Source organism: Penaeus vannamei, chromosome 30 (genome assembly GCF_042767895.1).
Source record: "Penaeus vannamei isolate JL-2024 chromosome 30, ASM4276789v1, whole genome shotgun sequence".
NCBI lineage: Eukaryota > Metazoa > Arthropoda > Malacostraca > Decapoda > Penaeidae > Penaeus > Penaeus vannamei.
In genome coordinates this window covers 15,018,071-15,018,368 of record NC_091578.1, presented here as the reverse complement: position 1 = coordinate 15,018,368, position 298 = coordinate 15,018,071, and positions in this window count along the sequence as shown.

The following is a 298-nucleotide window of genomic DNA, read 5'->3' as shown; positions in this document are numbered from 1 at the left end:
GCCAGAGGGATGCAAGATCATCTCTTATGCAGATGACTTGGCAATAATAGCTTCTGGCAACCACTGCCTTACTAGAGCTCAGCATTGTCTGAACCTGGTGTCTGAAGAGTGTTGTAGGACGGGTCTAAAAATATCAGCAGCAAAATCTAAAGCAATGGCACTGAGAACCAATGTCAGAAACAAAAAACTCACCATACAGGGTATGGATCTGGAATGGGTGAAGGATTATCTATACCTTGGTGTACGGATAGGACACACACTCACTTTCAAGAAGGAGATCCAATACCTGCTTGACAGA